The 11907-nt window shown below is 31.4% G+C and overlaps 1 long non-coding RNA gene across 1 annotated transcript; it reads left to right on the forward strand.

Moving 5' to 3' along the window:
- On the forward strand, window positions 5025–9262 carry LOC110263628. Its single transcript, XR_002349493.1, has 2 exons — window positions 5025–6813; window positions 8695–9262. It is a non-coding gene; the product is annotated as an uncharacterized LOC110263628 (long non-coding RNA).

An 11907-nucleotide genomic window follows, 5' to 3' on the forward strand; every position in this document is an offset into this window, starting at 1 on the left:
TAAACTACACGAATTAGAAATTATTAATGATAATAATTTGTAATTACTTCTTTTATTATTTCTTTAATTAATGTATTTTATTTTGGAGAGAAAATGAGTAAAGAAACATATGCTACCTCACTCCAATAAGCTTAATTAAAAACCCACTTTTAGTATATTAATAAAATAAAATAAAAAGAGGAGGTATCCATTTTTTTAATAATTGCTATCCAAATTTAATTAAAAAACAATTATCGTGAGAAAGACATGTTATATAAAGATAATTTCAATTAGGGGTGTGCATGGCCCGGTCCGGCCCGAAGACCCGGTCCGGTCCCGAACACTTTAGGGGCTAATTTGATGTGATTTCATCGGGTCTAGGGCCGGGTATGGGTCTCAAAAGTAGACCCGGTCATTATTTTGGGTCGGGTCCGGGCCATAGCTCGGGTCACCCGAAATCGGCCCGGTGGCCCGATCATCATACACAATTAATATTTTGTGTTATTAGTGATGGATGATGGTTATTATTATGTGAAATTTAAGTATTGTAAACCTTAATATTTGTGTTATTAGTCATTATATATAAGACTATAAGTTAATGTTTTATGCTTAAAATGCATAAGACTTTAGACTAATGCATAATTTTGTGTTATTTGTATTGATTTAAATATTTGGTGTTATTAGGCAATATTAATACTGATTATGGTTATACTTTAATTTTAGAGAAGAGTTACTTCTTATTATATTTTTCTAAGTGAATTTTACCATGTCAAATAATGGTTGGAGTCTTGGAAATTTGGATATTTTTACATACTAACTTACAAGAAGGTATCAAGGTAATATAATGTTAACGGCCCGGTTTTCACCCGGTTTTTACCCGGTATAATCGTGGCCCGAAAGTGTATAGGTTTCATCGGGTCTAGAGTCGGGTTCGGGTCTAACAAATAGGCCCGGTATATATTTCGGGCCGAATCTGGGTCACATCAAACCCGGTTTCACCCGGCCCATGCACACCCCTAATTTCAATTCTAATATCACCCATTAAAAACTCATTCGATATGTCATGGTAAACAACATAGGAAATATGAACATGAATATGAATAGAAGAGGAATTTGTGATTTGTATTAATAGTATAAGTTTTAAAAGTTACTAGTAAATAATAATTAATAATAGGGGTTTGCTTGGTTTCCGTTGGATTTAGTTTTAAAAGTGAAACCCTTATTCCACATTATATTTGGTTGTTTCTAAATGAGTCTAATTTGATTGATTTTAATATTACATATACATAGTATATTTTCATTTCTAAAAATATATACTCAGTATTCTGAAAATTGTTCTTGAAAACCTCTTCTATCTTTGTGATGCACTATTGCAAGATAGGGGTATTGTATACATTTTTAATCAATTCAAGTTATAATTGAAATTTAAATTGAAATAAGCCTTTAAAATACATATTAAATATATTTTAACATTATAAAGGGTAAAGTATATTTTTTTTGTCCTTGAAATTTGGCAAAAGTTTTAAAAATACCCTTAAGTTTTATTTTATTTTAATTTGTCCTAAAAGTTTTCGATTTGCATCAAATATACTCTCAACGGCTAAATTTTTAAAAAATTTAACACCAATCTAACAATAATGCATGAAAATTATGCTTGATATGCTTGTGTTGAGAGTTGTTCTTATAAAATTGTTGTTGAATTGGTTTTAAATTTTGTGAAAAATTAGCCGTCAGGAGTATATTTGATACAAATCGAAAACTTTTGGGATAAAATTAAAACAAAATAAAACTTAGGGGTATTTTTGAAATTTTTGTCAAACTTAAAAGACAAAAAGTATACTTTACCCTTTAATGGTGTGAGATTAATGTGAGATTTCATCCAATGGCTCATTTATTTTATAAAAATAGAAATACTATCAGTTAAGTATTTATAATTCAATTGGAATTTTCAGAAGTAGCCAGATTCAAATGAAATAAAGAGAGGTGTACTAAATTCACTAAGAAGTAAGAATAGACTTCACTTCATACTAGGGTGGCAATATGTACCCTACCCGCGGGTACCCAACTCGATCCCATCCGGTCAGGTAGGGTTGCCAACCTGATCCGCAGTGGGTAGGGTAGGGTGCGGGTAGAGTTTTCGTGCGGGTCGGGTAGGGTGCGGGTTGAGCCTCAACCCTACCCGACCAACCCGCACCTTATATATGTATATGTTATATACTTATATAAAAATATATTTTAAATAGATGTTGAACTAAAGACTTCTCGCTAAATACAAAAGATCCTTAGTCATTAAAAGAAGATTATTAATTGATAATTTAATAAACTCTTTTTACATAAAAGTCAGTTCTATTTTAAATTATTATCAAATTATATAATAACGTTGCATTTTTTTTGTAACCCGCGGATAGGGTCGGGTACCCACGGATTAAGAGCGGGTAGGGTTAGAGTTGAGATATTCTCAACCCGCGGGTAGTGTAGGGTTGAATTTATATAAAAATCTCAACCCGCGGATAGAGTTAGGATTGACTCCAAACCCTACCCTACCCTACCCATTGCCACCCCTACTTCATACCGTAAAAGTAAAACTTTCATTCTAAAATCCAAAGTATTTATCCTTGTGGTCAAAAACAATTATTGCGAAAACTTGAATGTGGCCCTATTTTTTTTTTTTCCCTCCCTTTCCTATAAAAATTAGATCTGTTAATTCCATGGGTCAGCCGGCAAACTAAACTTATACCGAACACATGTTTCTTCATTTCAAAGATTGATTGATAACAACTTACAAATCTAGATTGGTTTTTGCATATTAACGTATACTTCTTTATTTAACCTTTATTAATCAATTATAATTATTCTTTAAAATAATATCAATAAACGTGGCGGCATAAAAGCTATTCAAATCCTTCGTCACAAACGACAAAGGTATTCAAAGTAGTGACTAGCTAACCTAAATTTTTTTCCACATTAAATCCTTATGAAAAAGTATAGGGTACCAACATATTATTTGTCAACTTCTGCCAATTCTTATTTATAATTGTGTTTCATGGAAGTGTGTTCATGAATGTGTCTAATAATTAATATATTTTAAATACATATATAAAGAGACACATCCAGAAAATATATCTATAAAGACACTTCTATTAAACATAGCTATAAAAAAGACATTTTTATTAGACACATCCACGAACACACTTCCATGAAATACAATTATAAATAAAAGTTGGCAGAAGTTGGCAGATATGCTGTTGGTAACGTAGCGGAACCGAATCCTTATTGTTTAGCTTAGAGTTTGAGTTTCTTATGGGGATAATATTAAAGATGTTTGGGGTGCAGTTTGGATCGGTTTTGAGTAAAAAATTTATTTGATCTTAATACTAATTTATTTGAGTCAAGAATTGGAGTCAAAACTAAATACATCACGTGGTTAAATGTAAACACGATACAAAAATGTGGAGTTTGGAGACCAAGACAAGACAAGATGTAAAGAGACCACTATAAAGATCCTTCAGAGTGGTGGCCTGAAAAAGAGGAAGAACTAGATCGTAGTCAAGATTCTTCAAGAATAAGTCTATCATATGGTCTATAAATAGAAAAAATTAAAAAAAAAATGGGACTTCAATAAAAAAACACTAAATCATCATACAAACTCTACAAAAATTCTCAATCTCAATGATGCATTAAAAGATATGAAATGCAAGTGCATGTAAGTGTTAGGATTTAGAAGTCTATTTTATTTTATTGTCTTTTTTATTAATTATTTTGTTTAAATATTTAATTATTATTTTGCTTTCTTTCAATTTTCATTTCAATTTTATGCTTTTGTTTATTTAAAGTTTTTATTTATTTTCATTTTATTTGCTATTAGTAGTTTGAGATAATTTATTTGACATTAATACTAAATAAATTTTAAGTCGAATTCACTTTTTTTTAAAAGAGTCTGTTCTCCAAATTAAAATTTTGATATAAACTTAATTCAATATCCTGTGTTGAAGTTACCAAAAATAAAATGAAATAGAATAAAATCCGTTTATTTACACACTTAAATCTGTTTAATCTGCTAAAAAATAAGTTGACATAAAAAATTGAATTCGTTAAAAAAAAAATCTAACTCATTTCGTTTAATTCGTAGACATGGGCAGAATGGAGGTGGGCAATTTAATCAAAATAAAAAGAAATTCTTTTGTCTAGTACTTATACTTTTTTTTTGAAAATAAATCTATTTTAGATTTATTTTCAAAAAAAAAGTATATAAAAAACATAAGTTCCAAAAACCGAAAATGATAAATGGTACGAAGTCATCCTGATCACCTAACTCTCTTTCTAGCCCCAAAATAAATACTAAATAAATAAACTAACTCTGTTTAGGTTAACATAATGTTATTTAGATTATTTTTTATCAATAATAGGCTTATTATTGTAATTATTTTTTTAGTAAAAGTATATAAAGAGTACATAGTATATAAGGTGTAATAACTCAACAAATATTTTTTAAGGAGATTTTTCATTCTTTTCAACAATGAGAATAACTTATTTTTTTTCCATTTCTTAATCCCTTCTAGTTCATCAAATCATCAACATCACAGCTTGAACATCTTAGAACATGTTTGTTGAGTTATTACACCTTATATACAATGTACTATTTATGTACTCTTACTAAAAAAATTACAATGGTAAGCCTATTATTGATAAAAAAATAATCTAGGTAACAATAACAACAAATTGAGTTATTTATTTTATTTTTTTATATGTTAAAAAATATTTTTAAATATTTATTTTTTTGTAATATAATTAAATATCAATATAATAAAAAGAGATTAATTTCTCATTCCATATAACATGTATAAAATTTTTTATTCATAAATTAAAAAAATTAAACCATGACCGACTTCACGCAAAAAATATAATGTAATTTTAAAGGACATACACGATCCTTACATGTGTTCCAAAATATTATAGCACAAGTGTTGTTATAATTTTACAAATGATATGATCCAAAATATTGTTATAACAACCTTCATTCCCACTTCCACTTCGTTAGACTGACTAGTCCTCTCCACTTCTCTCTCATTGCTTCCTCATTCACATTTCTAATTTTAGTTTTTCTTTTTTCTTTGTTACTCTCACTCTATTCTAATAGAGGATTTCAAGTTAGTGGAATTCCACGATGTCAATGCTCTCAGCTAGTGAGAATAACAAACGAAGAAGGAAAATTAAGATCAGAAATGTGAAAGAAGAACAGTGAAGAGGACTAGTTGTAATTAAGGTTATATATTAAATAGTATTTTATCTTGTTAATTAAGTACTCCTGAAGTATTCTGGTGTATATAGATGGTTAGATAGAGAATGTTTATTAGGGTTAGGGTTTCTAATATTCTTGTATATATATAGATAATAGTAATGACAAAGATAATACAGCTTTTCATCCTCAACTGTCTTTTTCTATCTTTCCAGAGCCTCCCTCTCATATGGTGCTTGCTACACTATTTTACTATTCAACTTTGCACGTTTGAACAAAGTTTTGTCATGCTGCGGTTAGTGTAGAGCCTGCAAAAAAGTGTGAATCTTTCACCGCATATGAGAACTTAGTGAGAGTAACTCGTGAAAGGTAGATCTGTCCGATTTATTTATCAATGACAACAAATGAGGCAGAGGTGATGAATCCAGATACGCAAAGTCACTGCAGCAGATTTTCAGAAAGATGATGGCTCAGTTTGAACAACATTCTTCAAGTTGTTACTACCTTCACCCAAGTGAGACACCTGGAATCGCTCTCACAACTACTCCACTGACCATATTGAACTACCACACCTGGCTGGTCCAGATCTATGTGGATCTGTCTAAAATCGAAGAATAAAATTAGATTCATTGATGGCACGTTACTCAAACCAGCTCCAACCGATGATTCGTATGATGCTTGGGATCGTTGCAACACGTTTGTGCTATCATGGCTACATGGATTATTGAGTCCATAAATTTTGCAAAGTGTACTGTGGTGGGACAATACACACGAATTGGGGAAGGACCTCAAACATCAATTTTATGAGGGTGATCTATTTCGAATTGTTGAACTTGAGGAAGATCTGTTCAGCACAAAGCAAGGTGAGTTATCCATCACCTCTTACTATACAAAACTGAAAGGGATCTGGGAGGAAATAGACGAATTTAGACCCATACCAACTTGTGCTTGCTTGAGTAATTATAGCTGTGGATTAGACATAATGAGGCAATATAGATTGCAGTCTTATATGATTCGTTTTCTTAGAGGTTTAAATGACCAATATGCAAGTGTGTGTTCCCATATTATGTTGCTTAAGCCCCTTCCAGATGTGAACACTGTTTTTTCTCTACTTCTTCAACAAGAGAGACAAATGATGCATCTCATCAAACCAGATTTTAGAATGTTAGTGAATGCTGTTCACACTAAATCTATAGGTGAAAGAGAGCATATCAGATTAGCCAAGGCAGTGTCAGAGGAAGAGGAAGAGGAAGAGGACGTGGTAAAGGTGGCAGAGGTATTCTAGAGGAGCTCCCAAACTTTGCTCTTATTGTAGAAAATAAGGTCACTTAGTGGATACATGTTACCAGAAGCATGGCTTTCCACCATACCTGCAACCAAATCACTCTAATGGAGTACCTCTTTCAGCTAATTCAGTGAACTCAGTGGTAGTTGCGAGTAATGTAGAATGCAACCCCACAGTTATCCAAAATGAAGGCAAGATCAGTTTGGATGAGATATTCTCGGATAGACAGAAAGAAGCACTTATTGCACTATTCTAGCAACATAAAGAACCTCTTCATGATGAAATTTGGCAACAATTCATGCTCCTTCAGCCGGTATATTTCATCTCATTTCTCTTTCCGATTTTGAATTGAATTCTCAAGATTGGATTTTAGATACTGGAGCAATTGCTCACATTTGTTTTAGTATTAAACATTTTCATTCTATTAAACACATTAATCCAGTTAAAATTATCATGCCAAATGATTCACATATTGTTACAACTTTATGTGGAACAATTTTCTTCTCAGCTAATTTTTATTTGATTGAGGTTCTATATGTACCAAGTTTTAAATGTAATCTCATTTCTATTTCAAAAATTACTGATGCCTTATCTTGTTGTTTTATGTAATGCTCAAGAGCGGCCTACCTTGAGGATGATTGGAATTGCTGATAAAAAATGAGTGCTGTATACAATAAATACTCAAGCAAAGATGGCTGTTAACTTTAGCAAATTAGAAGAAAAGATTTTGAATATTATGACAGAAGAACAGGACACTTCACACACTTCATAGAGTATTCTTTGGCATTATAGGTTAGGCCATATTTCGTTTAGTAGATTACAACAATTAAAAAAAATGCATCCATTCATCTCATGTCCAAACAATAATGTACCATGTGATCCATGTCATTTTGCAAAATAAAAGAGGTTACCTTTTTTTGAATAGTTTGAGTAAATTTGAATTTTCTTTTGATTTGATCCATGCTGACATTTGGGGCCTATTGCCACAGCATCTATTTCTGGTCATAGATATTTTTTAACCATTGTTAAAGATAGGAGTAGGTTTACTTGGATTTTCTTTATGAAAAATAAATCTGAAACTCGCTCTCTTTTAGAGAATTTTGTTGAAATGATTTATACACAAAAGGAAATCATGGTAAAAGCCATTAGAACTGATAATGGCCAGGAATTTTTGATGATTTCTTTCTATCAAAAGAAAAGAATTTTACATCAAAAAAATTGTGTGAAAATACCACAACAAAATAGAATTATTGAAAGAAAGCATCAAGATATTTTAAATGTAGCTAGGGCTCTCATATTTACTTCTAATCTTCTAAATTGTTTTTGGCATTATGCAGTGGCTCATGCTATTTACATAATTAATAGAGTACCCCAAGTTACATTTAAACATAATCCATATCAGATTCTTAATGGCAACATTCCAGAATTAACATCTCGAAAGATTTTTGGTTGTTTAGCCTTTGCTTCTACTTTATATGCTCATCGAAAGAAATTGGATCATAGAGCACGAAAGTGTGTCTTTTTTGGATATAAATCAGGAACAAAAGGCTATATTTTACTTAAACCAAAGAAGTTGTTATTTTTCGAAATATTGTTTTCTATGAACCATATTTTTCTTTCAAAGAGATTTTGTCTTCAAATGATCAATCTTGAGGCACTAAAAATTTGTACTCTCAAAATATGTACTCTCAAAATTCTAATATTTCTCATCTTGAAATAAATTTTTATTCAGATCTTTTTTGTAGTAGTGAAACATCAAATAAATTGCTTAATTTGAAAAATCTTTCTAATTTCAAAAATAATTCATTGACAAGATCAAGAGACTTGCATTCTAATGAAGAAATTTTCGTTTCTGAACCTCATGCACCTGCATCTAATTCTCATGCATCATCCTCTCCTAATTCTCAATCACTTGAACTTGCATCTCATGATTTTTCTTCTGGCCAACCTTCCATTTTTGAAGCAAATAATTTGAATCCTGCTGCATCATTAAGTAATCCAAACAGCACATCTGATGCTAATGAACTTAGAAGATCACGCAGGCAAAGAAAACAACCATTCTATTTGCAAGAGTATCATTGCATGCAAGTCAATATTTCGACTTAGCAATCTCCAACTTCCTTTGAAGTGAAGTATCCAATCTCTGACTATGTATCTTACAACACATTGTTAATAAGGCATAAAGCTTTTTCAGCTGCTGTATCCTCCACCACAGAACCAAGAAGTTATGAAGTTATGAAGAGGCCATCCTCTATGATTGCTGGCGTAAGACAATAAGTGCTAAATTGAAGGCTCTTGAGGAGAATAAAACATGGAAACTGACTTCCCTTCCTTTTGGAAAGAAGGCAATCAGTTGCAAATGGATTTTCAAGATCAAGTTCAAACCTAATGGTGAGGTAGAACGCCACAAGGCAAGGCTCGTTGCAAGAGGTTTCACTCAAACGACAGGTTTTGACTACTTTGATACCTTTAGTCCAGTCATCAAACTCACTACTTTAAGAATGCTTTTGGCTATTGCTGCTACTAAAGGATGGTATGTCCACCAGTTAGACGTCAATTATGTTTTTCTTCATGGAGATTTACCAGAAGAGGTGTATATGAAACCTCCATTAGGATTGGCAGTGCCAGCTGGTTCAGTTTGTAAGTTAGAAAAATCGTTATATGACTTGAAACAGGCTAGTAGACAGTGGCATCAGAAGTTATGTGTTCTCATTGAAGATGGATATACTTAATCAAAATCAAACATTTGTTTGTTCACTAAACTATTTGATTCAGGCTTCACATGTATCCTTGTTTATGTGGATGACCTAGTTTTAGTAGGAGATGATTGGAGAGAAATTGCAAAGATTAAACAACACTTGGATAACAAATTTAAAATTAAGGATCTTGACAAATTAAAATTTATTTTAGTTTGGAAATTGCCATAAGTCAGCAGGGCATTGCCATGTATCAATGCAAATATACACTTGACTTACTTGATGAGTTTGGATTGATGAATGCAAAACCAGCCTCCACGCCAATAAATTATACAACTCATCTATCTAAATCTTCAGGAACTCCTCTTGATGATGTTGCACCTTATAGACGGCTAGTTGGACGTTTAATTTACCTCACGAATACACGGCCGGATATATACTTCGCAGTTGGCAAGCTCAGTTTTTAGATTGTGCCACAACAAAACATTTTCAAACCGCTCTGCATGTACTTCGATATCTTAAAGGTGCTCCGGCCAAGGGAGTGTTATTTTCTACCTCCAACAATCTCATACTCACTGCCTTCTCCGACTCAGATTGGGGAGCTTGTCCAGATACTAGACTTTTCAGTATCTGGATTTTGTTTCTTTCTTGAAAAGTCATTGATTTCTTGGTGAAGTAAGAAGCAACACACTCTAGCTCGCTCCTCGGCTGAAGCTGAATATAGAGCCATGACTCTTGCTACTTGTGAGGGAGTGTGACTCTCTTACTTGTTGAAAGACTTTAGAATACCTCTCTCTCGTTCTATTGTTATGTACTGTGATAATCAATCCGCTCTCCATATCGCTGCTAATCCAGTCTTTCATGAAAGGACTAAGCATATAGAGATTGACTGTCATACTATTCGTGATAGAGTTCAGGAAGGATTGATTAAGCTTCTTCCAATTTCTTCAACAAACCAAGTTGCTAATATCCTAACTAAGTCACTACCACCTAAAAATTTCTTCTCTTGTAATGACAAACTGGGTCTCATCAATTTTCATGTGCCCAAGTTTGAGGGGAGATGTAATTAAGGTTATATATTAAATAGTATTTTATCTTGTTAATTAGGTACTCCTTAGATACTCTGGTGTATATAGATTGTTAGATAGAGTATGTTTATTAGGATTAGGGTANATTCATTTGTTTCTATTTCATTTAACACCATTCTTTACGTAAGGAATGATAATATAAAATAAAATAATATTATTTATACATCAAAATCAATAAAGATATGTCATTTTACTTATTTGCTCGATTCTATACCTTGCTCCAAACCAAAAATAAATCAAAATAAAATAAAAGGAGAATTTGACAATCGTGTCTGAAAATGTTGTTGATGGAACCCACATAGAGATAACACTATATTAGTTTAGTTTTGTCCAATTGGAATCATAATTAAAAAATAAGATAAAAAAAAAAGGTATCTTCACATATGGTCAAAAACAAAAGAAAATGGGGGAAAAGCCCAAATAATAGGGGATAAGCACGTTGCAATTAATGCAGTGAATGTGAATTTAATACTTCATTGCTGGCACTCTGCATTCACAACTGGCTTTCAACCTTACCCATCTCCTTCACCGACCCCCTAACCTTTTTTTTTTCCTCTAATAATTCAAAAAATGTTTACTTAATATTATATTTTTTTCTCTTCTTTTAACATGGAAATAAAATAATTTTTGAACGTTGATTATTATATTTTGAATTGATTCTTATTGTTTTTTTATTTTATATAATTTTGACTTCAACATTTGAACTTAGAAAATACAAACAATATGTTAATTTGTTATATTTTTTTTTTATTCAAAATATAAAATTGCTTATTTTTTTTTTTTTCCTATTGATTTTTTTATTACTTTGCTAATAAAAATAAGTCAATTATTGATCCTTTGAGTGATTACTACTATTTTGTTAACAAAAAAGCGTAGATTAAATGAGTAGAAATTTAAATATCTTTGTTATTTTCTTAAAATATTAAAAAATATACAAATATAAAACTTTTTTATTTGTAAATTAAGAAAATAACAGAAAAATGAGTTAAAACTCCATAATATTTTTCTAACTATTCATATATTCATTACATAATGTGATGACTCATGACCATTTTCCAAACCAAACCATGAGAATATTCCATAGAAGTGATATCCATGGGAAGGGGAATGAGAATAATGATGCTTTACAATACTTTCACTCTGCGGTTTGCACATAAACAAACTAACTCCATTCATCAGAAAATGTTGCACTATTATTAATTAGGTGGAGAATTAATTAAAGTTACTAAGTTAGAAATGGAAATGATCAATGACCAATCAGCATTCAACACAAGCCTCTTTCAATTTTCTTTGGTCTACAATGCATGATTATTGATGATTATGATACATAAACAACCACAAACCAAAATATCTATCTAGTGTTATGGAGAACTAAAACCAATATGGCAATAAGCCAATAATGGGGGGCCAACAAGCAACAACCTATAATGTCATGCACTTCATTTCAACATCCACATGAAGAGACACTCAACTCTACAAGATTCAATTCACAAATCAAAACTACACTTAGAATTTGTATTATTAATGCATGAATATGTTACTAAAATATCATAAATTTATAAAAAGAAGTTTAGTCCTCAACAATGAGATACCAAAATTGCGTTAAATGAAAAATATCTACAA

Source organism: Arachis ipaensis, chromosome B06, assembly GCF_000816755.2.
Source record: "Arachis ipaensis cultivar K30076 chromosome B06, Araip1.1, whole genome shotgun sequence".
In the NCBI taxonomy this organism is placed as follows: domain Eukaryota; kingdom Viridiplantae; phylum Streptophyta; class Magnoliopsida; order Fabales; family Fabaceae; genus Arachis; species Arachis ipaensis.